This window comes from Corythoichthys intestinalis, chromosome 12 (genome assembly GCF_030265065.1).
Source record: "Corythoichthys intestinalis isolate RoL2023-P3 chromosome 12, ASM3026506v1, whole genome shotgun sequence".
Taxonomy (NCBI): Eukaryota; Metazoa; Chordata; class Actinopteri; order Syngnathiformes; family Syngnathidae; genus Corythoichthys; species Corythoichthys intestinalis.
Window position 1 is genome coordinate 55,561,448 of NC_080406.1, and position 26,433 is coordinate 55,587,880.

The window sequence follows — 26,433 nt, forward strand, 5'->3', positions numbered from 1 at the left end:
AAGAAGTAAGGATGGGCGGATCGATACCAAAATATCGATATTTCGATGCAGCGCGTTAAGTTTTAGGTATCGATCCCCAAGCAAAAGTATCGATATTTGGAATAAATATATTATATTTTCTTTGTCTGTTTTTTGGGTATATTTTTGTGCACTTTTTGTACGACTTTTGCCTTTCACATTCTACACGCACATAAGCAGAGCACCGGTGTCTGCTCCCGCCCCCATTTACGTCCCTATCATATGTCGATCAGCATGCTTTTCCTACGCCCCTCTCACGAGGCACCAACACAGTCACAACAAACAAACATTTGGATGCTAGTGGTAGCATGGATGCGGCATCAACGACGGATCGTAAAAGAAGTCTGGTTTGGACATATTCCATTTTGATAAATAGCAACGAGGCTAAGTGCACGGTTTGTGCCGAAACTGTCAGATATTCTGGTTATACCAAAAGCCTCACGAAACACTTAAGAAACGTGCATCCCAACGCACACGACGAATTAAATGAAAAACATGCCGCTCAAGCCAAGGACGTCACGAGAAAAGACAAGACCACGCCGCCGAAGCACAGCAAAGTACTTTAGAAGGGGCGACTGCGAAAGGCAGGACTTATCCAGCTAACGCAGGTGCTAAAAGATAATCAGAGACGATATAAGTATTAGCGGCTGATGTGCAATATGAAATGATAAATATGGCGTTTTTGTCATCTCACATAAATAAAACTTTGCAACACTATTGAATATGCTTTGTAATGGAAAGTTAGAGCTTCATCTTGTTTGTGAAAAGCAAAGTTCATACCGCATTATATAAAAAAGGTAAAATGACCATAGTGACATCTTCAACAGTGAAGTATTACTGTAACCTAAATGTGAGTCTCCATTTTATTAATTTTTGATACAATGAGAACAAATCAGCCCACATCACACTCCATAGCATAGTCAAGTGAACTACTAGCTAGCAAGTTGGGTATAAAAAATATATGAATTATAACTTAACATTTTAAATACACACATCTCCCCTTACTGTATTTCTAACATTAGCCATTATTCCTTTTTTAAAAAATTTTTTATTGCAAGTGACTATTGTTTATTGAATTTGTTTTTAATGATCTATCATGAGAGAGCGGTAACATGCTACTATTAATTCCTTCTTTAATTAGATTCAAAATATTTGACTTAGGTAGATTAAAATTTGATCAAATACAACGTGTTGCAGGGAAATGTTCTGTGCATATGAATTTAAGGGTCATGTTTAAAGAGTGAGACTGACTAATCAGATTTTGTTGTTGATGGATTGGTTTGTGAGTTTGTAAGGAAACTGCTTTGCTAGTTATTAAAAGCAGCAGTTTTTCCATTGCAATGCATATTTGACACAAAGACACTTTTATTAGTTTTTGAGCACCCCAGAGGAAAAGAAAATCTGAAAAGAGATCTCCAAAATATCTCATTTATTTCTCCTAGACAACTGTGAGATCTGTGTGACGCCAAACTGAGACTAAGGTTTATTTCTCCTGTGTCTCAGTTTTTTCTCTGGAGCAATAAAATGCACTAAATCTCAATTTAGTCTCCTTTTAATTTTCAGAAGAGATCTCAACGAGCTCTCATATAATTCTCAGAGTTTCTCAACTTTTGTGTCTATTTGTGATCTCAGGCAGAGAAATCAGAGAGATCTCTCGATGAACTCAGTCTACTCTTATCACAACTTCCGTTCATGCATCTCATTCTGAACTCAGACAGAGCAAATGAAGAGCTCTCCACAAGCACTCGTTGGATTCTCAGGCAATGCAAATTTATTTGTATAGCATAATTCAACACAAAGCAATTCAAAGTGATTTACATCACATGAATAACCACGATCAGAGATAAAATGATTTTAAAAAATTAAAAACATTAGTTCAAAAGAAAGTTATAACAAAGACAATGAAAAGTCAATGATAAAAAAACTGTTGAATATTCTATTAGCAGCCTCTAAGAAATCTATTTCTAGGAAATTAAAAAAAAAAAAAATCAACTTTTGAGGAATGAATAGATATTGTACATGAAATTTACATCATGGAGAAGCTGTCATTTTTACTTAAATTAGAGATTGATACATTTTATTTCATATGGTCCAAATGGACAAACGTGAAACCAATTAGAATGGATTTCAATTGATGCTCAACAGAGAAAGTACCTCCTTACTTTTTGGGGGGTAAGAAAACAATATCAGATGTGCTCCCAAATGTTTTAAGTTGCTGTATGTTGTTTATTTCTGTACTTTTAAAATTTATTTATTATTTACCATAATTTTTGGACTATAGGGCGCACCTGACTACAAGCCGCAACCACCAAATTTGACACAAAAACAGCATTTGTTCACAGATAAGCCGCACTGGACTATAAGCCGCAGCACTCCTCACTGTATTATGGAATATTTACACCAAAAGATAGTAACCGGTAACACTTTATTTGACAGCGGCACCGTAAGACTGTCATAAGACCAAATGAACCACCACGAAGCTTTGAACCAATGGGCTGAAAAGCTTCATTTCTTCGAGAAGCTTAATTTGACCCTTACTGCTCCACCTGCTGTCAACACTGTTGTCGTCCAGCATGCCTCCTAGCATGCATTGCAGCACTACAGATGTAAATAACAATCAAAATTCATGTTCTCTGCGAATTATTTCTTCAGTTACTGTTTCAGTTTCATTTATTGCTAGAGATGGTATTTGATAACTCCTTATTTGAAAATGGCCCCATAAAACTGTCATTAGACAATCATAATCATGACATGGCACTGTTATGACAATTAATGAATGCTTATACCAGATGTCATTTAGTGTTATCCGGCAAATTATTTCACTTTTGAATGGATGTAAAAGATCCGAGCTGAACATAAATGGAGATAGTGACAGTTTGCCGGATGACACTTAATGACATCTGTCATAAGCATTCAGTAAAGCCCATGATTGTGTCATGTCATAATTATGACGGTCATAAGACCAAATGAACCACCATTGCTTCAAGAAGCTTCATTTGGACATTACTGCTCCCTTGGAGAGACAGTCAACCTCTGCTGCCACCTCCCATCAACACTGTTGTTGTCCAACATGCCTCCTAGCATGCATTGCAGCGCTACAGATGTGAATAACAATCAAAATTCATGTTATGTGCAAATTATTTCTTCAGTTGCTGTTCCAGTTGTTTCATTAATTGCTAGTTATGGTATTTGGTAACATTTTATTTGACAGTCGTGCCATAAGACTATCATAATTATGACATGACACTACCATGAGCATTGATGAATCCTTATGACAGATGTCATTTTGTGTCATCGGCAAATTATCTCACTTTTGAATAGATTTAAAAGATCCGAGCTGGACATAAATGGAGTTAGTGACATAGTTTGCCGGATGACAATGACATCTGTCATAAGCATTCATTAATGCCCTTGATAGTGTTATAATTATGACGGTCTTATGACGCCGCTCTCAAATAAAGTGTTACCTATTAACCCAAATAAATCAACAAATAAGCCGCGCTGGACTATAAGCCTCAGGATACTGAGGGAGGGAAAAAAGTAGCGGCTTATAGTCCGGAATTTACGGTAATTTCTTTTTTGTTGTTGTTTCCGTTAAAAAAGTAATGTATCGAGAAATCATTCACTGTTGTAAGTACAATGTACAGTATATTATTGTTGAGAATCTAAATGAAATTAAAAAAGAAAAAAAAAATTGAAACAGGCAATAAAAATTATACTTAAAATGAATAAAAAGCAAATTGCTTGAAGGTTAAAATATATAGACCGTTATGGATATGCTGTGATAAACAAAAGCGTTTTTAGTCTTGATTTAAAAGGAGCTAACAGTTTGAGCACACTTCAGACCTTCCGGTAACTTGTTTCAGAGGTGAGGAGCATGATACTAAATGCTTCCTCACCCTGCTTGGTTCTTGTTCTTGGAACATACAACAGATCGGTTCCAGATGACCTTAGGGGTCTCTATGATTCTTTTGGTCCAAGGCCATGAAAGTGTTTTATAGACGAGCAGTATCAATTTCTAGTCTATCCTTTGACTCACTGGAAGCCAGTGTAATGATTTCCAAAACTGGTGTAATGTGGTCCAGTTTCCTTGTACTGTATTTGTAAGGACTCTGGCAGCAGCATTCTGTACTAGCTGCAGCGTCCTGACTGATTTAAAAAAATGTAAAACAATTTTTAAAAATCAAGACCTGTAAATATACTGCTGCAATAGTCCAATCTCCTGAAAATGAACCGCACAATATAACTTATCTGTATCCTCTATAGAGGAGCAATATTCATGCTTTACTGGTGTCAGAAATGGAGCTGCAGGGTCAATGAAGTTGGGGATGACGGGATAAAAAGGCATAGATAGTTCAAAAATATGATTTTACATATAGAAGTGCACAAAATATGGTGTGCAATTTATTCAGAATGAAAAGGGTTATAGTAATTGAATAATTATAAAGTATATTATATATGAAGAGATAGTTATTATATATAAAGAGAAATTGATTAACATATAGTTAGAAAAAAATCAATAATCATAATGAAAACGATCACGGTGGTACATTTACAAACCGGTAGGTACAAAATGCACAAAGGAAAACTCTTACTGACGTGTAATAATGTTACCCTTCTAAAATTGTTATTAGGCTCGAGCGTATGACGTAGCACTCGCGAGGTTTCCGCCCCTATCGCCATGTTAGAAGCAGGAAGTTCGGTGTCAGAACTCCGGGAAACATAAACAGTGAGGCATTTCGACTCAGGTCGCTCTTTTAAAAATGATTGGAAATTATTGTTCGGTAAAGAATTGCAAAAATCGATCAAATAGAAAGGAGAATGTACAGCTCGATGGAACCCCACTGAGTTTCTTCCGGATCCCTACATGGAGAAAAGGCTAGGGAAAGCTCATATCTGAACTTACCAAACGTCGAAGAATGGCATGGGTGACCTCGATCAGAAGGAAGGGCGTAACTTTTGATTCTCCAGTTACACACATAGTTTGCTCTATGCACTATCACTCCGGTAAGTTAATTTCGTTTGTCTACGCAAATTTCGGTGTGTTTATGCCCTAAGTCGGCCTGTTGTTAGCTATAACTACAGCTAAACAACTAGTATGCATGCATACATGTGCATTGTCTTCATAAGACATAATTCCTGTCGTTTCTAAATGAAAAAGCTGTAACATGTTGCCGTGAGATAGTGGCAAAGAATTTGTACACAGGCTACATTGTCTGCAACAAATCTGTTTTCTAAAACACAGCATTGATTTGTCACTTAACTATCACAGCTCAGCACAGCACAAATTCAGATGTTCATGACAATGAAAATGTAAACACACATTGCCTACCTTTGCAAGAACGATGGTGTTGTCATAATGTGCAGGTCCTGCACCGATCCGCAGCAAAACTGTTCGTAGCTTTGTAGCGATTTGTAGTTTCGGAATTGCTGATGAGTGTAGTAACTTACACCAAACACTAAATACAGCAGGATGTCCATTTCGCGTAGTGGTGGAAGCTTGTCAACATCTTTATTCCATTTGTGTTCGGCTTGCTCGTAAGGGTCAACATTGTTCACATCCTTAAGTTTGCTCACATATCTGTCCTTCGCCGTGGTAACAAGTTTGTCTCTGTATCGAACTGGCAAGTTTTCCTTACTTTTTTCCATCTTTGGCAGTCGTAGTTAAATTGTATTTGCCGTTAAGTTTAAATGTCCCATGATGCAGACGTGCTTCCAATATGGCTGCGTTGTCGCAAATCTCGCATTATCCCGTGTTGTTGTGATGTAAACGCTCGAGCCTAATTATGATGGTGTTATAAGGTCATTAAATTTCATAAAAACGAAATAATATGATATTGAATTAATGAAGATGTAAACATTTCAGTTAGCTTAAATTAAATTGAAAACAAGGCTTTAAAAACTCCAAGAACTGAAAATGTATTGTATATTAATAAAGCCAAATAAACTCAACTTATGAACATTTTTTTAAAGATTTTTTTTTTTTTTTTTTTAATTAGCCTTATGTAGTCATGCGTATATAAAGAACATTTTTGCAAATTAATTCTTACTTAAAATGCAGCTGAAACCACTCAGCGTTGACCGGCGCTGCAGCGCTGTTTTCTTCATGCACTGTCAAGCTGTATGTGGCGCGAAACACTGTGAACTTTCAACCCTGAAGATAATGCAGACCTAACGTCTACATTGGAAGAAAGCGCCATCAGTCACAAATGCTGCTTCGTCATTGGTTAACTCATAAGGGGGAGGCTGACCTAACGACTTCAAGTCGTACTCATGAAGTTGGTGTCAGGAGGAATGGAGGAAGAAACTGTTTCAGGACAAAAAAGAGGGTAAGTAACATCTTTGTCGAACGGAATTTGGGTATAATTTATATGGCTTGTGTTTATGCTAGTTCTGATAGTTTTTTTTTTTTGGGGGGGGGGGGACTGGTCGGCAATAAGTGGCAAATAGTGAAGCTAGCTAGCTAGCTTGGGGGGCCATGAATTTGCTGAAGTAAACATATTCATGTAAAAATATTAACTTTGGAATTATTTCTACAAACAGTGGCCCTAGACAGTCTTGGAGTTACATAAATTGTGTACAATTGGAACATCTTCTCATTGCAGTGAGACCCATTTTCTCTAGCTTCATGCAACGAGTTTACATTGGGGTGACCAAAGGTGGGTAGAGTAGGCAAAAATGTCACCCATGTAAGAGTAGCATTACTTAAAAATATCTTTTTATTTTATTATTATTATTTTTTTTAACAATTGTATTTTTTTCCTGAGCGCAACGTTATCTGTATGAACTGTTGTTTTAATCATACTGTACAATAATCCATTGCATAACCACATTAAGCCAAAGGAAAAAAAAAAATCCTTGAATTCCAATGAGAAAAAAAAAATCTATAAATGAGGCATTATTCGTCCAAAGAGCATGAGTGCCCTCTGGTGGAGAAAATAATTCCTAGTTTTAATAGTGAAGAGTTCCTTCATAATTACTCATTTGAAATTAAAAGGATCATATCTCCGGTTTTCCATGGTCAATTATCTGCTCAATGCCCCCCTCCCGCTCTCCCTCAATCTCCCGACCCCTGCGCTCGCTGGTTTGTTTTCTCTGAGCTCTATGTTTGACACACACGTTACAATTGTGCCATGAAGCCAGACAGCTGGCGGAAGTACACCGATCGGCTGAATTGGACGAGAGAAGGATGACTTCTTTGGAAACAGCCAAGGGAGATTATTTTTGGCAAAATAAATGTTGCATGTTGAAAAACATCTGGGAAGCCTATCTGAATTTGTGTCTCTGGATATGGAGATTATTTTGTTGTATAAGGGAATATTCTATCCATACAGAGAAGGCATACTTTAAAACTGTACTTATAAGGCATCTTTGAGTAAATTCTGTGTATCATTTAAGTACCCCGAGGACATGCTGCTCTGCCTATTTTTGGGGAAATCAAAATATGGTCACCCTTTTAACATTAAAAACTTGAGACATAGGGAATTGAGAAGGTGCATCTTTTCACGATATATTAGCAATAAAAAGTTTTTTTAGGAGCAGTGTACAGGAAAGAAGAGCCCAACAACTTGTCCAAGAAAAGTGCAGTTCTTACAGAAATCTTAACATCATGGATCATCATGGATTTTTACTTTAATGTCTCTTTGTTTTACGATGATTTTATGGGGGATTTTAAATGATATTTTTCAGTCCTTCGGTGGTCTAATATGGTTAAATGAACACAATCTGTGTATCTAAAGATATTAAAAAGTTGCTGTACCAAATTATGAGATGTGATGACAGTGTAAAACCAAATAAGACATTGAACCACTTTTTAAAATTAAAATGTATTATATTTCACAGATTGAATGGCCCAGCAGGAAATAATAAAAAAGAGATGCCCAAAAGAGCGCGATACCCACCGAAGAAGATGAGCTTTTATGACCCAGACCCTGACTCACCCAGAGATGACCAAGGTGGTAATTGAGGTATTATCTTAATACACGGCTTATCTAATTTTTAAAGTGAGTTATTTTTAACTTGCATTGGACACTATAATAACCATTTTGTTTATTAGTGTCTGATCACTGGGATTATTATCAATAGTGGCAGTTTAGGGAACAAATATTGATTTACAGGATTTTTTAAAAAAAGAAATGTCTAGAAAAGGGAACGTAACATCACTTGAAACTATATTTTGGTGACAGAATTTTGCAACTCCATTCGTACAATTATCTCTACATTGGGGGTGGTGGTGATTGATTGATTTAAAGATGTTCTTTTAAAATCTAAATTATCTCGTTGAGGATAAGCGACTCAGAAAATGGGGGGGGGGGGGGTTCCATTATAGGCATCAATTTGCAAAAAGCTTTTTAATTGTTGCGACCTGCAGAACTCTATTACTACTTGATTGCAATTTTAGACTTTATTCTTTAAAATGTTTTGACAATTTTCTGAACTGTTTTAGCTGCCCATTATTTGAAATGAGAAAAAGTAAAAAATACAATGAAATGCATTTGATATATATATTTGATTTGCAAATGAATTTTTCAACCGGCCTCGAAAAATTTTCCGTTCGCATGTGAACGCTGATTTTTCACACACAAAAAAAAAAAGTCATCATTGGGGCATCAAAAATTCTGGGATGATGAGTGGCATAAAAGTTGTATACAGAATTTGGGGGGGGGAAATTACGGTTCCTTGGAAATTTGCCAAAAACTTTCCATTCATTTTTAATGGGATGCCACGTCCTAATTTCTAATTCACTTGTAATGTAATTTACATCGCATTGATGCCGTTGACGGCCATGTATGTCGAATCTATTGATGCCAATGTACCTGGATTCCACCGACGGCCATGGGCGTTCAAATTTCCCGTTCATTTCCATTGTCATTCACATTGCATTGACACACAAGTACTCAATTGCCGATGAGGGCTATGTACGTCCATGCCATTGACAGCCAAGTATGTAGATTCTATTGACGTCAATGTACTTGGACTTCATTGACGCATATGTAAGTCGAAGCCATTGACGGTCATGGACGTCCAAATTTCCCATTCATTTCCAACCTCGAAATGTCCCCAAACCAATCTGGGCAGGGCTAAGATCTGTATCTCCACACAGCAAAGCCCCATAGTAATTTCTCCAGAAATTACAGTTTCTAGTTCAATTTCTAATCTGTGCTTTCTTTTATACTGGCAGCTTACACCATGCGCTGCAGTACGCTGGATGATTGGACACCAGTCGAAAAAAGCCTTGATCAACAAATGTCGCATGAGGGGTACAACATAAATTCTAGATGTACTTAGACATTTGTTGCAGTGTTCAAAACCCTAATACTGCTGGGCTTAGAGACTTAATTTTTGTTTGCTGTCTTAAAAACTGTGTTGAACTTTTGTTAATATTATGGCTGTTGATGTTATTATAGCTATTTGAAATGTTGTAAATTGTTTGCACTTTGTTTTATGTTGGTGTTAATTAAAAAATGTTTGCCCGCCTGTCTGCCTTGCCTCCATTTGCCTGCGTTTGGGTCCGCACCACTTGCCCGCCCACATTCTTTGACCAAAATTATCAACAGTACTCAATTTTCAAGTACAATGACTGTGTTGGATTTCACTAAAGCCATTTGTTCTAGAATGATAAAGCCTGATGGCTTTGGGTGTATCTTCTGTATCCCTCTGTCCTGCAGTGACGAGAGAGTAGTGTCCACCATTGTTTCTTTGGTCCATCAAGATGTTATGAAGTGGATGATCTGTGTTTAGAATGGTGAATCCAGTCAGGTGGGAGGAGAGGGTCACATGATTTAAGTGTCGTGTGTGCGTGCGCGCAGATGCGCGCACATGAGAGGGAGAGTGAGCGAGAGACTCGTATATTTCTCCATAGTAGCTCCAATAATGCCCATTTTCTTTTTCAAAGGAGAAAAAGGAGCCATTAAAAACACTGAATTGAGATTAGCAAGGTATCTCCCTTAAGTCTCAAGTATGATTCCCACTAATTTATTGTCTCACCTATTTCTCCTAGTGAATTTTAGGAGAAACATCTGAGAAACATTTTAGACAAAATAGAAACTGCAGAGACTAAGATGAGAATCTCAAATTTATCTCCCGAGCTATAGAAGAGCAAGCTTTGAGCAATAAAATTTTCCTCTGGGGCTTGCTGTTGTTGTACATTAGATATCATCAGAATGGCTTAGAACTCTGCAGGGTTGTATATACATACATACATATATATACCGTGTACAAAATATGAACTTCCGGTATGGATATCGGATCAGTATTGCAATATTTGGCCTTGGTATTACTTGGTATCCGATCGAATCCAAAATCACTGGTATCGCCCATCACTATTCAGAAGTTTCCTCCCATATTTGTGGTGTGGTTGCTGATTGAAAACTCCAAATTGTCGGTCGGTTGTTTGTCTCATTGTGCACTGCGACTGGCTGGCAACCATTACAGGGGTTACCCAGCCTACTGCCTGTTGTTAGCTAGGATTGTATTCTATTCTGTTTTATTCTATTCTTTGATATTTTACTTGCTGGACCTTAAGAACAATAAACTGCATGATGGAATGTGTATATGTACAGATGGACAGACATCAAAAGTATTTCTATTTCTAGCTCACTGTCAATTAGTACTGTATGTATGTGCAAACAAATACAGATATGTACACAAAGTCTTCCTTTGTAATATCCCACTCACTTTCCACCCCCTACCCCTCGCTCAGCAAGACTTTTATGTCTCAGCTTGCCATTTGATTTGCAAACTAAATTCGTTCCTCCCCCAATCTGCTGTATTGGCCTCCTCTAACATGCACGTGGAATCAACTCACAAAACTGTTGGCAGACATCTGGAAATGCTTTGCCTCTGTGCAGGAGGTTACTGTCTGGACCAATAGAGATCGTTCCTCAACCTTAGCAGTGTGACAAGTCTTCATATATCTCCCTGACCTAAGATGTATACTGTATGGTGAACCCGGCTTGCTTCATCCCATTTACAGTCACATCAGCACAACACAACTCTCTCGCTATTACTCCTTTTCACTCTACCGGCGCATTTCTTTTACAATTTCATCCATTGCTCTTTCCTCTGCTCCATTACTTCTTAATAAAAAATAACCATCACATAAGCTAAATATATCGTTCTCTATGAACAAGGGAAGCTTTGAGGCTATGCTCCAGTCATTTTGGACCACTTCTGTAAGCTCTAAGCAGAGATGAATGTTGGTAAATCAATTCATTAAGCCACTCCAAAAAATAAAATTAAAAAAAAAAAAAAAAGAATGATATGTCAAACTAGGTTCATACCGCAGGTCTTAATGCACAAATCAGATTTTTTTGTCAAATCTGTTATTTTGGCGTGCCTGTCTTTGTCCATTGAGCCCGTTGAAGTATCACACATGCACACTAATTCCCAGCCCGAGATGCGCTGAGGAAACTCATTCAAAGGTGATCATATTTGGATTTCCAAAAAGAACACACAAATAACAGACACAAATAACACCTGTTTAGTCTTATTTTCAAAGTTTATATGGATCGATTCGATAGCATGCACGCACTGTTCGTGCATGACACACACCCATACTAGACAGTTTGCCCTGACTCTTGACCGTGTAAGCAATCTTGAACTATTGGTCATATGGAGCAGAGAGAAAACTGAGCATTCTCAGGCTTATCCTCAACCCATTTTATTTTATTATAACTGTTGTCAAGCCCAACCCTTCCCCAAAAGCCGTGTTTAAGGCAAGCTAGGCGCTTACGCAAAGCTGCATTGCTACCGTAGCACCCTGTCTCTCGCTTTTTGCTGACTTAATTGCTGCATGTATTCCGATTAGGGAGACTTGACAGTTCAGACCGCCGCCACATTGAATGGAAAAAATGTGGGCCGGATCGGATTTAAGCCACATACGAAAGTGACCCAGATCAGATTTGAAATGGTCCATTTCTATGCAACTTGTCCCGTTCAGACTGTCAAGTTAATGCCTCACTCAAGTCGGAAAAACACAAAAAAATCGGATTCGTGCATTAAGACCTGCAGTATGAACCTTGCCTTATTCTCAAGTCAGACATAACGTGACTCCCTTCTCATTCCCCTCCCCAGTTCACTGAAGGTGAGGCAATGTCAAATATTAAGAGACCATAATTATGTTGCTATTTATCGGCACACTCTTGGGTTAGCGAGGAATCGGAGATTAGTGAGTGGCAGAAGCCATTAATTTGGCTTGAAGCAGCATGTGTGAAGTTACACTTTTAATGGTACCCACTCGACCTAATCTGCCCTTGTGTGAAAAATGTTTATTGTGTAGTATAGTTCAAAACAACCATACTTTTCGGCTGTTCCCCCTCATGTGTCGCCTCTACAAATCAGACAATTCACATGATGGAATACGCAAACAAGTTTTATGTCAGATGCCCTTCCTGACACAAACTAGCCCAAGGCTACTGTCTCCATTATGGCAGCAGGGCACCAGTAGTTATCATATAGTGTATATATATATTTATATATGTACACACACACCTCATGCTAAGTACGTAACTCCAGATGTGTTCATAGTTTTATTACCTTCAGTGAGAATTTACAATGTAAACACAGTGGTACCTCTACATACAAATTTAATTCGTTACAGGACCTTGTTTGTAAGTCGAAATGGTCATATGTCGAGCAGGATTTTCCCGTAAGAATACATTATAATCCAATTAATTCGTAATTCCGAAAACCTACACTAAATCCTTCATAAATGCTGCTGGTACAATTGCAAATAGCAATTACACAGAGCAAAACAAAAACCATAATGATATTCAATTCAATTCAGTTTTATTTGTATAGCCCTAAATCACAACAAGGTTGTCTCAAAGGCCTTTGCAGAGGCAATATGATACACAGTCAGAAACAGCAAATGAAGTAAACAAAGATGAATGAACAAAGTTCAAGTCCTGGGCATTAATATAATAATAGTAACAATAATAATAATACCTGTAAAAACAAAAAGTAACGAATGGGGTTCTATTGTGGCGGATGCGTTTTTCGTGGTTTACCTGAAAGCACCGCATGGCTGACTTGAGGGAGGACTTTTTACTTTACGTTGTTCAGCTGGGGCGGACAACAGGCATGTTATGTTGCACAAGTTCTGAAATAAATGATTAAAAACCTGACGAAGCTGGTGAATTTTTGGCGATGTTACCACAATAATAATTGTCACCTTAACTTATAAAGACTGGCGAACGGAGGTCGCAGGAGGACCGTCGAAATTCTAGACATTCTACGGCCGTATTGTCAAGTCAGTTCACGCATTCAGATTTTTTTTTTTTTTTTATCATTTCCATGGTCACCTTTTTCATTTTTTTCGCCACTTGCACTAACATTGTGCGTCAGTCTTGTTGAAGAATAAAGTAACTGCAGCACTGTCATAAATCATCGTATTTCGAGCATGTCGTGGGATGTAGAAACAAATGGCAAGTCAAATTTTACGCCGGATGTTGAGAAGATCGTGCGTCGAAGCGATCATATGTTGAGGTACCACAGTAATCATGAAAATAAAGGAAATGCTCGAATGAGAAGGTGCGTCCAAACTTTTTGCCTGTACTTAATATATGTCTATATACATCTTGACACCGTATGTGTTCCAACCTCGGTTCAAGCTCAGTTGTTGTTGAAGCTTTTGAAAGCTGAATAAATTCTAGATATTGTCATGTCTCGGAAGTCATGTTAGTGTTTTGTGTTTGTTTGTTCAGAATTCCCTGCTTTTATTTTGTTAGTGGCATTCCGCCTGGTTCCCAATTTTACTTCCTGCTCCTCCCAATCAGGCTGATCATATCCACCTGTAATCCATTGTATATTTAGTCTGCATCAGACCTTGCCCTGTGTCGAATCCTCTTGTATCCTGCCATGTTCCATGTTACCAGCTCATGTAAGTCTCTTCTTGACCAACATTTATGTTTGGATCAAATGCCTTTTTGTTACTTTGTTGACATTGGTCAGTTTATTGGTATCCAGCAAGTGCTGTGAATTTTTGTTGTCTCTTTTTGAACTCTTGTGGACTGATTAATAAACCTTTTAGTTTAAACGGAACATTCGAGCATTTGGGTCCTTAGTGAATCCCTGTCAAATATAAATCCTGCCTCCTCAGGTGTAGCATTGGCTAATCAAAGCAAAGGAGTTCAGTGCTCTAAGGTGCTCGTCATATGTTCTATTCGAAAAATAATGTTGACCCATTATGAAATACTTTGTAGGGTTCTTGTTCATTCATTCATTGTTTCATTCATTTTTGTTTTCATTGCTTCACAACTTTTATAAACATTTTAATTTTGATTGATTGATTTTTATTTCGAGCAATGGCTGTGTATTTTAAAGGGGAAGTTTTTACACAAAGAATTTTTGACATTAGGCTTATCTTCGATTTAATTAGTCTGTGGAGTTGATTTCAACAAATTCTGTGCAGTTTGTCAGGTAATTGTTCATTCATTCAAAATGCACATCATTGTTCAAAATGCCCATGCAGCCAAAACAATGTCGAACCAAACTACCGAAATTAATGTCATTCTGCGGGACGAGTTCTTTAGTTGACTAATGCGACCACAATTGAGAGGAGTGCTTCGTCCGCTCGTGCTCAGTTTGCTGAAGAGTCCCTTTCATTCCCACACACAAAAAAAAAAAAAAATCAGCGGCGAATAAAAAAAAAAAAACAATATGCCCTGCTTGCACATAAACAGCTTGCCGTTCATCACAGACTGAGCCCAGAAATGGCGAATCATTTTGTATTTAATAAAAACTACAACAAAGGAATCATGCCAAACAATACGCGACTTGAACAAAAGTCCAATACAAAATAGAGCACAAAAAAACAAAATGAAAGGATACAACCGGAGGAAACACTGGAGAGCATGAAGATGATGGCACACACAGCGGTAAGCAAAGCAATCTTCCGACACAGCTGATAGACACAGGTGTCCTTAAATAAATTGCGCTCCTAATGTGTTACAAAGAACTGCGAACACAAACATTTCACGAGGAACAACTGCAACCAAAGCACCAGATTGGTGAAAAGGTGTCCTCTAGATCCGACGTCCCCAACCTTTTTTGCACCATGGACCGGTGTAATGTGGGCTTTTTTTTTTTTTTCCACGTACCGGCAATGTGTGGCAGAAAATGACTCTAAATATAAAATAAAATGATAGGGCTGAACATGAACATTAAGTGCAAGGACAATGTAACTCACCGTATGCTGAATCAGCCTTATTTTTTTGCGGCAGCCTCTGCTAAAACTTGACAGCAAATATCCTTGGTCGCAGGCATAATAAGTTCTTCTCCAATCGTGAAAGGTTTCTTTGCTTTGGCAATACGGTTTGCCACAAGGTATGAATCTCTCAGTGCATTTGATTTTGTTGCCTTGTTTGCTAGCTTTTAGCCACATATTTAGTATGGACTTGGTTGTAGGCTCCTCTTCTGGCTCAGCAAGTTAGCCCCCTTAAAAAAGCTGTCCAAAGACTTCTCTGCCAACAGCACCTAATGTTAATGTTTACATTGACTGACGCTTGGCTGCTATAGCTATGCAAACACCCCTGTAACGGCAGCCACCACTAAATGGTGACGTGTCACCCCAGGAGGAAGCCTCTTCTGAAGACGGTACACAAGAAAACCCGACCGTCTCTTCGGACCATATGACATGGTTCCAGTAATTCATGTGCTTTGTTGACATGTCTTCAGCAAACTGTTTGCGGGCTTTCTTGTGTACCATCTTCAGAAGAGGCTTCCTCCTGGGGTGACAGCCATGCACACCAATTTGATGTAGAGTGGGACGTGTGGTCTGAGCACTAACAGGCTGACCCCCATTTCTTCAATCATTGCAGCAATGCTGACAGCACTCCAGTTACGATTCACATGACATTTTGGAGGGAAAATGACAAGCCGTACTCAATTTGGACATTTAGGGATGTACGTTTTGTCAAAGGGGTGTACTCACTTTTTTTCCCAGGGGTTTAGATAGTCATGGCTATATTTTGAGTTATTTTGGGGGAGGGGTGCAAATAAATGAACTCTATTATATAAGCTGCACACAGACTACTTTTCATATTGTCAAAGTGTCATTTGCCAGTGTTGTCCCATGAAGAGAGATACTTAAATATCTGCAGAAATTTGAGGAGTGTACTCACTTTTTTGATACACTGTAGTTGTAAAATATAAGCAGTCCAAGAATGGATCCCTGAAGAACCCCACATGTGAATTTGGTTCGTTCAGATAATTAATAATTAATACAGCATGTGTGTCATTCACCGTGAACTTTGCGTAAATTTTGACAGGGAAAGACCGTGACCAAAAGATTATGAGTATTCCAAACTGCTTCTCCTAGCTGTTAGTGTAAAAATAATATTTTGCAGGATGTAGCAGCATGTCTGCTCAAGTTGTGTTTATCCAGGAGGACACTCCTGACATCAATTCATCAACGTCTCGGCAGACCTCCGTAAACTTTGCCTGCACATGGGTGTGTTTTTCTCAGTGGAATGGCCAAACTGCCTCCCATTTGCAAACACATAATCAAATCTGGTGACAAGTAGAATTTTTGAATGTGAACCAGGCCCTGCGAAGTGTAAATGTAATAGTAGTAAAATTATAACTACAGTAGCTATCCTGTTTCTATCCTTTCTCAGTGGCACAATGGCAGAGTGGTTACCACATCCACCTCACAGTTCTGAGATTAAGGGTTCAATCCTACTCCGGTTACCTCCCACACCACTAAAACATGCATGGTAGGCTTATTGAAAACTCCAAATTGTCCGTAAGTATGAGCAGGTGTAGATGACAATAAGTGTAGTTCACTGGCTCTACTATCAAAACCACTGGCCCAGGCCAACGTGTCAGTAATTGATCCCAATAATCATGAAAAAGAACAATGTGCTTGAAATTTTACTTTATTTATTTATTTTAGGTAAAATTTTGTTTTTAATGAAAAGGGCAGCAAAACGGTGCAAAAACATGAATGCAGTGCAAATGATCAGATTCCAATTCTGTATTCACATTCATAAATACTCCAAAATACACAGGGGTGAAAGTGGGCCAGAACGGTCAGGAACGCAGTTCCGGTATAAGATTCAGGGCCGGAATGCTGTTTCAGTACACAGTGCTTTGATTCCAAAAATATGATGGCAAGTGTCAAAACTAAAGATGCACCGATACCAATACTAGTATCGGCAGGGGGCGCCGATCCAGCCCAAAATGGTGGTATCGGTATCGGCAAGTACCAACAAAGACGGCGCCAATACCATTTACCGGTCCATTATTATAACATTTGAACGCAGCCTTTTTTTTTTCTCCTGCCGCTCACTACACTTTGTCTCTGTGTTGTGTGATGACACGTGAACACCAAGCAGCTATCGCTATTGGCCTGCTCCAGACCAATGAGAACGGGCCAATAGCCACTTCTGACCAATGACAAGGCCGCTTGGCGGCGCCGACATGGCGGCGGTCGGGAAATATTTCAAAATAGAAATCCCGTCAATTAAAATCAATGGCTGCATGCAAGATTTGCGGCCTGAAAGTTTTGAGATGTGGAGTTAAATCGGCCAGTTTCAATACCTCGAACCTGATAAAACATTTGAAATCGAAACGTGAACGAATACAACGAGTTTGAGCCTGCAAGAGCAGGACTGCTATCCAGAGGAAGGGCGCTGGACAGGTGCAACAATCTCTGTCTGGTCAGTTCACTACGTCATCTTTACTTTGTCTTTTACTTTAAGAAATGCTGTAGTAATTTGGGAACTGTTTCCAAAGTAGGGTTGCCACCTTTCAGAAATAACGCGGGATAGGAGAAATAACAAAAGGAGTCCGTGACAGCAGGTCGACGGAGCTCAATACTACAAAGTCTAAGGTTAACTAAGACGATAGGCAGCGAGCCAAAAAGCCAAAATAAAAACACTCAAATACCTGCACAGGGTAGAGGTTACAAACGAGTGCAGAACACTAACAGAAAAAAACCCAATGCAGGGGCGTAAAAAGCAAATGTAGCGAGACTATAGTGCGAGATGTCAAATGGCGATCAGCAAAGCATATATCTCGGCAGCCTTCTCTGAGCTCACCCGTGCTTAAATGCTGCATTGATGAGCCCGCACTGGATTCAGGTGCGACATCAGGAACGCCCCCACTAACAGTCCAGCAACAAACACAATCTAACCAGCAGCGGAATGTGACAATAATTTCATGAAAGTTGCACTGTTTGGCCTTTGAGAGGTTTAAAAAAAAGTTTACTCAGTTCATTCAGAGTTTATTATTATTAACTTATTTTTACTTTCTTACTGTTGGGCTAGTATTATACTTTGTACTAGTCTTTTTCCTATTTTGCAAAGGTAAGCAACAGCCTGACAAAGCCTTGATAGCAATGATTTCACATCCAATTATGTAGCTCTTTGGGGGAAAAAAAAAATATATATATATAAAACGGGGTGGTATCAGCCGATACTACACAGCCAGGTATCGGTATCGGGGCCAAAAAATGGTATCTGTGCAACACTAGTCAAAACGTAATGTAAAAAAAAAATAATAATAAAAAATTCTGAGCTGCTACACATGCATTTCATCTCCAAGAAGAAAACAATCTACTCACATCAGATTTACATACACAAGTGTTAACAACAAGCATAATAAAGTGCTTGTGTAGTGTAATCAGTTTCCACCGATATTTATTTTTTGTATTTAATTCCACGGACTGCATGGAGGTTTCCCCAGCTGCTGCAGTTATCGGAGTCTGACGATGATGAGTCACGTCAATGTGTGAATGCACGCAGCAGAACAAAACGCCTGGAATCATTTATCCGTTCAATTGGCTGACATACTGACATGAGATCAGCAGAGATAATTAGCTCTGATTGGTTCAAATGTGCATGTTTTCTAGAACAGCAAAAAAAAAAAAAAAAAAAACGTTGAATTGATGTGACAAAAAAAGAGCAATGCAACAGAAAATGGATCAAATCTTTAAGAGCAAGGAAAGAGTTGAGGAGGCTTATTTATCATATTTAGTTTTATTTGCTTTGATGGGGAGGTTTGGAACATTTTAGCTGTCAATGTGCACATTGGACTTCTGCTTGTCCATTTATGTTAGGCTACTCATTCATTTCCTTATGATTTAAAAAAGTCAATGTTTGCGCGATCTTCAAAAATATATTCCATTTCACTCTGCATAATATGTCATTTGTACTTTTCTGAATGTGTGTTACTTATATCTTTATTATTTAAAAATAGAAAGCAAAAGTAAATGTTTACAATAACTTCAATTTTAATATACATCCTGTTTTCTTAAGTAGTTAAAATTGAGATTTGGCATTTAGTATGTGAGGAAATGAGGGAAAATAAAAATTAGGAGATGCAGGTTGGGGTTATTGCTGTTTTTGTTAACTTTTATTTTGCAAATCATTGAAAACAATAACATTTTGAATGAAAATCAGTTTTTGTGTGTGTTATAGAAATAACTGGGCCAAAACAGTTTTCTTTGCATTTCAGTAGTTTTAGGAGGTTTGATTCCCGCCCCCCTCCCCCCAAAAATGAAAATAAATAAATAAACAAAATTTGTGGCTTCATGGCGACCTTCACGCTGAGGAGTTCCGGCAAGAAATTCTAGCAAGTTTCACCCCTGAATATACATGAATGAATCCAAATCAACACCACTGACCACTAGAGGTGTGAATCGGTACTGCCCTCACGATTCGATTCGATTATGATTCGGAGGGCCACGATTCGATTCAATTTGATTCGATTCGATTAAGAGGGTCACGATTCGATTCGGTTCGATTCGGCAAATCATTGCGATGCCTTAAAGCCTGGGATGCATTAAAATTCTAAAGCAAAGCATATTTTTCGTGAATCATGAGGCAACACAAGCGGTCAGACATTAAACTTTTTATTGGCTCTTGTGTCACTCCTGATTGTCAAATGAAAATACTTTTAGATATATATTTCTTTTAAAAAAACAAAAAACAGATCACAGCATTTAATTGGTGATTTGAATGAGACCAGGGCTTTCTCTTTTTTTTACACACAGTAGCAGCCTTTCACACAGTGCAACATCTGAACTCCTGTGCAAAATCAGTTATAACAGTCACTGTATTTTAGTCACAACAACCCATCGATAAAAATATTCAAGTAAATATTAAAGAAAGCGACAAAGAAGATATTGTAGTGCAGCAGCATCTTTATCGCAATATCAATCCAGGGATCAGTTCAGTTGCAAACAAAACATCCAACTAAATTGCAATGTAGAACAAAAGTCAAATGTAGGCCTAGCCCACAATATATGTGCAATCAACTTAGAAATGCAATTAGTAAGTACCACATAAAAAAAGTCTTTTGTAACGAATTCTCAGTTGACAGAAAAAAAAAACGCAAGTTTTCTTAATGTTTAAATAGTCTACAATTATAAAATCATTTACACAACGAAATAAAGTTGGGAAAGTTTAATATAAAAAATAAATAAATAAAAAAACGAGTTTGCAGACACACAGAGGAGAGGATTCAAAAGGATCACATTTGTGTTGCCTTTGTGTGCATAAATAAGTCTTTCGTAACGAATTCTCAGTTGGCAGAAAAAAACGCAAGTTTTCTTAATGTTTAAATAGTCTACATATTTTTGTGATCATTATAAAATCATTTTCACAACGAAATAACGTTGGGAAAGTTTAACATAAAAAAAAAAAAAAAAAACGAGTTTGCAGACACGCAGAGGAGAAGATTTAAAAGGATCACATTTGTGTTGCCTTTGTGTCCATAAATAAAAGTGTCTTTCGTAACGAATCGCAAGCGCCACAGCGGAGGAGAAGAAAAAGAGGGCGGCGCCACTGCTTCATGTGAGTGCACAAGCAAATGCACACTACAGAGAGCCTGCTCTCGGTTTTATCCCTTTTTTTTTTTTTTGTGTAATTAGTCCGGCGCCGGGCGGGCCGACCCGACCTGACCCGAACGTGAATGCTTGACATTTTGGGCCCGACCCGTTCGGGTTCGGGCACAAGATCTAACCTCTAAGAGATAGGACATAACGTAACAATGGCTGAAGCGGAGAAAGAGGGAGCAAGAAAGATTCTTGATGCACCTAAGACATTGAAAGCTGACATCTGGAGACATTTTGGCTTCTATGAGGTTGGTGGGAAACTTGACCAGAGTTATGCAGTGTGTAAAAAATGAAACATGACAATAATAATACAAATGGGGAAACCAAATCCATTGCATCACCGGAATTGCGCAGGGAAGATTTTTGAACGTACTTATATATTTTAAAATGCGCTGAATCGATTCGGCTTGTTGCCCGCATCGAATCGAATCGTCCATGCCCCGCATCGGGATGCATCGCCGCATCGATTATTGTTGACACCACTACTGACCACTTATAAATATTTTAATGTACACAAACAAAAAAACTTTTTTTTTCTTGTGAGCTCCAGGGGGGCGGACCTGCGGTAGAGCCCCGTGCCTGGGCAAAGCTTTCCTGTCTTCCCCTTACAGCCCTATGGAAGTCGCCCGCCCATTTGTTGTGGTAACAATTTAGACAATTATGGCTAATGATTTTGAAGCTAGACTGTCGTTATGACGATATCATTTTAAGAAAAAGATGTCGATAAAAAAGCTAAGGCTATGCTTAGGTCGGCTCTTTTTTTTTTCGTCTGTTTTTGGCCAAAAAGTGACATTGCATATAATTGACTTTGCTAATATATATACATATATATATGTATATATATATATATATATATATATATATATATTAAAGATACACGATAATATCGGTCACCGATAATTATCGGCCGATAATGGCAATTATGACGTCACACAGATAATCTAGATAATAAAAAAATTCAACCGATAATGCAATCCGATAATTATATACTTGATTTTTCCTCCAAATGTGCGCAACCAAAGAATCCAGCATGCCGCCTCCTCAACCCCTCCCCTCTCTGAAGCCCCTGAGGGAGGAGGGGTTGAGGAGGCGGTGTTACACGACAAGAAGTAGTTGAATATTATGGCGGCTGTTACTAAAAAAACGACGCTCTCGCCATCTGCGAAACATGTACCGTAGAAGTTCCACGAGGCAGAAAGAAAGCGTCCTCATTCAAAACCACTAACCCAGCAGCCATTTAAAACTGCATCACAAAGAATTTTGGAACGAATACGAGGCTGCTGCTAGCGGGAATGCTAAAGCTATTGTAAACACTAACCAAGTTAAACTACAGGGCTTGTGACGATACAGAGTCGGGCTGTTTGGGAATGCAGCCCAAGTCGGGTGGTAAATTCGCATCTAAGGCTAAACACCGGCACGACTGGAGACCGAAAGTCGGCAAGTAGCAGTCTTCCGACGGAGCCCGCCACTCTGGCCGGTCGGAGCCCGGTTCCCCGGCTTCGGGACCTCCGGCGAACACCCCTTTTTCTCGAGCGTTCCCCCACGGCGTGCGAGCAGAGCCAGGACCCGAATACGCCGCGGCAAACCGGCTGGGGCGGGCGGATTATCCGGTACGAACGTAGCTGCCGCCGAGACGAGACATGTGTTTTTTTGTTTTGTTTTTTACCTAAATGACCCGAGAACCAAAGCCCTGGATAAAAAAAATAATGCAGTTTATACAACAATCCATTCTTCATGAAAAAGTGATGTCCTGTAAGCAAGCTTATCATGACGGCACAGTGGTTAGATGATAATTTAAACATGGAGAAAACGAAGTCAGCCAGGCAATAATGCATTCAGTATGTAAAATGACGAGCGGCCAGATGACTTTGTAACGCTGCCTTTATTTTCGGCTTAACAAAACTCGGGCACAAAACAACACGCACGTGGATGCGAGCTCCAACTCCGTCCAGATAGTACTGCCGTGTATCAGTTTAGCTGCTGTGAAGCAAATGTCGTGAAAGCCGCAAATGTAAACAAAGCGCTGCAGAATGGGTACATGACATCTCGCTCTTTTGAGTTGATCATTTTCACAGTGTGCAACAAAGCATATAACATTAGCAATCACTTTTCAAATTATTTAACATATTTCTCTGATCAATTACAGTCACAGTAGATAATCAAATTCTTAAATCAATATTCTGTAGCCACAATTATTCAAAATCTTTCCTTCTTCCAAGTTTTTGTTTTTTTTTAGGATTAAGTATAATAATGTATTGCTTAAAACAAGGCTGTTAAGATTATTTTCAGCTAGCTATTTTTCTTCCAAGAAATCTGAGAGAAATACACTTGAAGTGATGGCAGATAATTTCACTTAAACCAATAGATTTACACTTAAAACTGACTAGTTTTAAGGAGGTGTGTTTTGCAGTGTATTAATGTTATATATGTTAGGAATGGCTTACTTGTAAAGGCATTTTGTGCAACTTAGGTATTTACTCCTGCCAGCAGCCTGATTTAGAATTCCCCAAGAATGATGGGAAACAAAAAAAAAAAAAAACACCGCCAATTTTCAACTTATTATCATAAATATTCTTGTAAGTTAATTTTATTGCTGACACTGTGTTTTGGGGTCATTAACATGTTGTGCCCCTACTGCCCCAAAAGTCAAACTCCGCCTCTGGATGCAGGTGACCCCCAGTGCAAATATGTCAGTTTCTCAATGCAAAGTAGAGTTGAGTATTTGTTTGTAGATATAATATACCTTTTCACCCTTCACGAGAATTTTTTTACCAGGTGATACTAAAAATGTAAATCTCTTGATCACTTCCCATTTCCAACCAAAATCAGCTAGTGCAAGCTGCAACATGCCCAAGACTCAAGGGGTGTTTTGTCTTTTATCACAATAAAACCCACAGAGCTGCTTCCCAGGGAAAATCAGTAGAAGGTAGAAAAAACTTTGTCCAGATGAAGTCCTAGTATCCTAAATTCTGCTGGTGTTGACCTGTATATTAGCCCCTTAAGTCATGTTTACAAGCATCGACAAATCAGTTAGTGCAGGTTATTTACAGCTTTTCCTTGACAAGCTTTCTCTGCTTCACTGGTGCTTAAGTTTTACTGCTGGAGTGGTTGATTGTTAAAGTGGAACTCAAACTGGATCAGGCAACCCGACCAAACACACACTGACTTCCAAGTTATTTATAGTGTCAGTGTAGTGGCCCGTTTGTCCAATCAAAATTAAGCATTAACTGTTTAAGCCTCTGTTTAGCATTCCTGTCAGATAGGTGACGTGTGCAAGGGGTGAGTGGCTTTGAGGCTTTTGAAGAGATTGATTATATGATTTTATATTTTTTCTAGCGTATCCTTGAGATCTGAGTAACCAGACTATTTTTTTTTTTTTTTTTTCAAAATATGAGGTATTCTTCTCTCATCTTTCTTTATTTTGACTTGTGAGTTATATTTTGACATTATAGAGCTAAATGAAAGCACTCTTGAAAGCACACTTCACAACAATCAGCAATTTGGTAGATAAAGCCAAATTCTCCTTCTTCTTCAAAAAATAGTGGCTTCAAGCTGCTCATTGCCAATTGCACCTTCAGCAGGCCCGTAACCAGACTTTAATCTTAATGGTGCACTTGACCTTAATATTTTTACATTATTTTCATAACATTGAATGTCATTTTACTAGGTTTCCATGACAACTTGCATCGAATGTGTCAAGAATTTCATTTCCTACGCCATTTTAGGTGGTCCTTTCCTGGCTCCTCAACAAAAATCCTGTTTCTCATTAATATGGAGCTGACAGGAGGTAATTTGCAAACTATTTGCTCTGGTTGGCTGTCGATGCAGAAGGTCGGAGGTTCGTGGGCGTTTGCAATAAGTGATGACTTACGGCTGATTTATGCTTCTGCGTTACCGTGACTGTGGACCTACGCTGTTAGCGCAACCCTGATTTACGACCTTACGTTGTAGCCTGACGTGTGCCTCTGCAAAATCCTGACTACACGTTACATCAACGCGTCGTGACGTGAACGTCAAAGGACTGTGTGACTGTGATGTTATTTCCGGTTCAGCACAACATCGCCGTTTTCAGACATTCGCAAACGTCTTCTGCGTCGCCTACTCCTCAACATTTGTATTAACTACATTTGTTGTTTAATATCAATTTTACAATTATGTAAAAATAAAATATTTACTCACTTTACACTCCTGGCTTCAACTGTGCTCAGAGAGGTGTATTTCAGTCAGGAGGCAAGCTTTGGCTATGACTTCCTGGTTACAAATTCTTTATTTCTACTCACATAAAACATTCACTTGATGCTGACACACTCACACAGTGCGTGGAATTCATCGTCTTGCAAGTGTATGGAGACAGGGGAAGGAGGAAGGTCGATGATACGAGGATGGCGAACAAGTGTAAATGGTAGTGAAATTATACTTATCTATACTTTTTCAGCGGCACGATGCCTGAGTGGTTACCACATCCACCTCATAGGGCCCCTTGGCTGCCTAGATGGCGAGGAGTGTTGGGAAGGAAAAACTATATTAGGAGGCCAACTTTGGCCGGCAAGCAAGGCAACAGGTGCCTCTCAGCTAGGTAAACGGTGAAAAGCGTTGTGGGATTGAGGTCGAGGGGGCAGAAAAACGTCGAAAGAGGACGGCAATTTTTGGTGGGGAAGCAAGGGATAAAAAGTGACAAAGACATGAACTGGTCGGGCGACAAAAGTATTACACTAAACCCGGGTTCCTCAATTAGTGGACCACGGTCCACGACCAGACCACGGCACACCTCTCTGAGGACCCAGAGCAAATGGCACTTTAAAAAAAAACAAAAAAAAAAAAAAAACATATTATTTGTATGAGTCGCCGATCTATCCCTATGTACTACTATTCTATCGCCAAATTCTGATTCATTTTTAGTCAAATATCTTCAATGTTCCCACTTCTGATGTCATCTCTATGACAACGATGCACTGATTGACTGAGAGAGCGTGCATGGATGCGCTGATTGGGTGAGAGCCTGCATGCTGCTAGAGTGGACGGACCGCAGCAGTGTGAAACATGAGTCGCACCAGGTACTTAGCAATATTTGTTTACGTGCCACCAGCAGAAGACCGAATCTAACAAAATGTCATGCTCAAAGAAGAAAAGTGGACAACGAAAATCGCCGTTTCATTGAGGAATGGACTGACAAATATGCGTCAATTTTACCAACTGCAAGTATCAAACCTATGTAGGCTACATAATATGCTACAAGACAGTTGCTCTGATAAAAAGTGAAAATGTTGAAGGGGAAAAGATATCGTCATCGCACACACCATATAATTGTTTGCATTAGTCTAACACATATATATGGTACAGGTTCTCGTAGGCACCGTCTAACCGTTTGCATTACTCTAACACACGTAATATAATTTATCAGGAAATAGTATCATTTTCATATTTACGGTGGGACTACATTACTAATATAAAATAAATAGCACACCATAGTTTAATGAGAAGAAATAGAAGAGATACACAATGCCGTCTTATCACAAGATTGACAATCAGCTCTCCCAGCAAACTCCAAGGACGAAGCGCTATGTCCTAAAACA

The 26,433-nt window shown here is 38.8% G+C and overlaps 1 long non-coding RNA gene across 1 annotated transcript; it reads left to right on the forward strand.

The window, feature by feature from the left end:
* Window positions 1-6,290: 6,290 nt before the first annotated feature.
* LOC130926518 (uncharacterized) lies at window positions 6,291-9,260 on the forward strand. Its single transcript, XR_009066236.1, has 3 exons — window positions 6,291-6,347; window positions 7,861-7,973; window positions 9,200-9,260. It is a non-coding gene; the product is annotated as an uncharacterized LOC130926518 (long non-coding RNA).
* The last annotated feature ends 17,173 nt before the right edge of the window (window positions 9,261-26,433 follow it).